Source organism: Fringilla coelebs (assembly GCF_963513975.1).
Source record: "Fringilla coelebs genome assembly, chromosome: 6".
Taxonomy (NCBI): Eukaryota; Metazoa; Chordata; class Aves; order Passeriformes; family Fringillidae; genus Fringilla; species Fringilla coelebs.
Genome location: NC_140034.1, coordinates 20,470,236 through 20,473,753, shown reverse-complemented (window position 1 = coordinate 20,473,753; position 3,518 = coordinate 20,470,236).

Here is a 3,518-nt window from a genome sequence, read left to right as displayed (position 1 = left end):
ATGAAAATCATTTAGGACAAAAAATGAAAGCTAAAAGATATTCTGAACAAAGATTAACAGTAATTTGATCTGGTAAATTTAAGAACTGCTCTACTTTCTCTCTGCTCCCTCCCAAAACCAACTTCAACGATACATGCAAAAAATGTCTGTGATATGAATATATTTCACCTTTAGCTACCTGATTTTTAACACCAGTATCATCATCACACTTATCAAGCCCTTTGTCAAGTCTTTAAACATACAGGGAACTTCACTAGATGCTGATTTAATGTTTTAAGGCTGAAACTACTTATTAAAATCAGACAGACAAATTCAGCCCACAAGAACTAGGACATCAGAAATATTATTCCCAGCACTAAGATTTTTTCTTCATTAAAACCATGAACAAGGTGAGATCAGGAGGAAGGAGCTTCCATCCTACAACAATTTGAATTTTCTGAAACAAAAGGCAATCTGTGACAAAGCAAACCTAAAAGCAGTATTCCCAGCAAGAGAATTCTGCAATAAATCCATTTTTAGAAATGCTGTACTTCCCATAACACTTTGTTTCCCAGAATACATTACCTGGTAGAACCAGACAGCCCACCTAGAGTCAGCCAGCTGTTCCTCCAAGGGGAAAGGTCTGTATGAAATACTCAGATGCTGGTACAGCAGGACACATGAGGAGCCCTATCTGCAGGGGACTCACAGCAGGATTCCTAGGAGAAATGGGAAAAATCAGGCAGCCAAGAGCCTTAGTAGAGAGGACTGCCTTCCTTACTTTGCTGCCCCATCACAAGCAAGGAAGGCTGTTCTTTACCTTGATTAAATCCAGCAGCTCCAGTACTTGCAAAGCAGTGTCCAGACTCACTTGGGATTCCAACTGTCTTATGTTCCAGACATTTAGAGGGATTTTTCCACAACATTGTTCTCCTTCACTTGGTTCCTCTAGCAAAGGAAAAAAATTTCCACCTTGACAGAATCACACATCCACACATAACATTTTTGCTGCTACGAGATTATTTATTATTTTTACAATTTAATGATAGTCCTTGTTTTGGATCTGCTACTGAAATATACTTATCCAAATTAAACACCATGATTCAATTTTAGTAAATTTTTATTCACCAAACTGAACTAAAAAGGAAAACAAAAACTAGATGTATTTTTTAAACAGTTATCATTAAAAAGCATACTAAAATAGCAGTTTATGAATATCCATCTTCAGAGAGCAGTTTTTGACCTATGGAAGTGAATGGGCAATTCAGAATCATTTGTAATGTAAAGCACCATTTGCATTTATTCTCTCCTTACATTATCTATTTCAGATAACCCTCTTTCAGGTCACACAAGGGCATACACATTTGTCCTATGGAAAAAAGTGTAACTACATAGGCACATTGCACAAAAATAACTGGGAAAGTCTTCCCTCTAAAGAAAAAAATTGTCCTAAACCAAATTTTCTAAATGTTATATATCCACACTGAAGGTCAAACATGGTTCAACTGCAGTTCATCTGAGTGTACTACAGATGTCCTTACCTCTGAAAGGATTAGATTTTGGCATAATCCCATTAGTGGTAGAGTGCTGAAATCTGCTCTGAAAACAAGGGGCAAGTCTTTAACCAAGCATTTTACAAACAGAAGTCTGCATTAGTAAAAACAATACGTACTCAAAAGCTGATGCAGTTTAAGACAAGTTGTAAGGAATAATGTATAGTTGAAAATAAATGGGGATATACTGAAAGCTATGCTAATATCCCAAGATACTTATCCTCTCATACCTCTGCAATGACAATAATTAAGCCATATAAAAATCAGATAAGAAAATTATGCATTTTAAAATATACTTGATTTTGCAAAAAAAAGAAATTGTTGAAATACTTTGCTCAGCCACAGCTGGGAGAGCACAATTACTATTCAGTTTTAACACTCTTGTATTTTCTCACAGGAATGAAATCTGGCTTTTTTTGTGTTTTAATTTAAATTTGCTACTAATTTGTCAGCATTCTGCTTTGTGTCCTCTTTTGTCTGGGTACTTTTGAAAACCTTTTGGCCAAAACAACAGGCCATTTTTCTGACCTGTTTGTTTCTTATGTGGTATGCAAGCTACAACAACGATCTCTTTTGGAAAAACACTGGATTTTTAAATAATAAATAGTTATTTATCCAGAATCAGCTCCAACTCCCTTTCAAGTAAGGTAAATTTTATAGAAAATCAGTATTGTATTTTTTTAGATTTCCTTAAGTATTGAGGGCTGGAGAGCAAAGAGGAGTATTGGGAGGGGCAGATGAGGGGGGGTCCATCCTTGAATACTAGGGGAAAAACAAAACAACACCACTCCTTATGAGGCTTGGTTTGCTATACATTGACACCACTGAAGATAAAAAATTACTTCAAAATCATCACATTCCAAAATACACTCCCCATACAGCCAGTATAGACTACATTTATTTTCTTCCTAATTATTTTAGAGTCTCAAGTTAAAAATTTAGATTTAAAAAATAAATCACAAGTCATGTCTCAAGATACTGCTTTTAGATAGGAACTAAAAAGATGTCACCTGCTTGAAAGCAATTCTGTCAGATTAGATTAATTGATGAAGACAAAACCTTATTCATTGGCCACTTATCCAAGAACTCTGCATTTTACTTCTCGCATTTCCACATACAGGACTAATACCAAGATGTCACACAATCATAGAATCAATAGGGTTGGAAGGTACCTCTGGAAAGCATCCAGTCCAACCCCCCTGCCAGACAGTGTCACCTGGAGCAGGTGACACAGGATCTAATCCAGGTGGGTTTTGAAAGTCTCCACACAGGGAGACTCCACAAGCTCCCTGGGCAGCCTGTGCCCATGATCTGCCACCCTCATTGTAAAGAAGTTCTTCCTCACATTGAGGTGAAATTTCTTGGTTTTGCCCATTGTTCCTTTTTCCTGTTGCTGGGCATCACGGAAGAGTCTGGCACCATCCTCCTGACACCCATGTTTGAGCTATTTATACGCAGGAATGACATCCCCTCAGTCTGATCCAGACTAAAGGCGCCCAGCTCTCAGTCTCTCCTAAGAGAGAGACACCAATCCCTTGGCCATCTTCTCCAGTAGCTCTTTGTCCTTCTTGTACAGGGGAGCCCATAGCTGGACATGGCACTTCAGATGTGGCCTCACCAGGGCTGAGCAGAGAGGGAGGATCACCTCCCTCAACCCACGGGCCACTGTTCCAATGCACCTCAGGATACCACTGGCCTTAATATGAAGTTCTTCAACCGATCTCATCTCAACACCTAAGCCTTAGGTTACCACAGGGAGAAACCCCTAAACAAATATGCAAGTCTGGCCTCACGATTAAGCTGTGATTTTTTTTTTTATAACACTGTGATGGTATTAAACAGAAAGTCTGCACGGCAAACTGAACGAGTGAAATTACCTCCACGTGATAAAAATCAATGCAAAATCTTCAACATTATTATGGATTAGTAATAAGCCTCCTATATAAAACAAATGCACATGCAAGATAGTAAATGAAGTGGCAAACA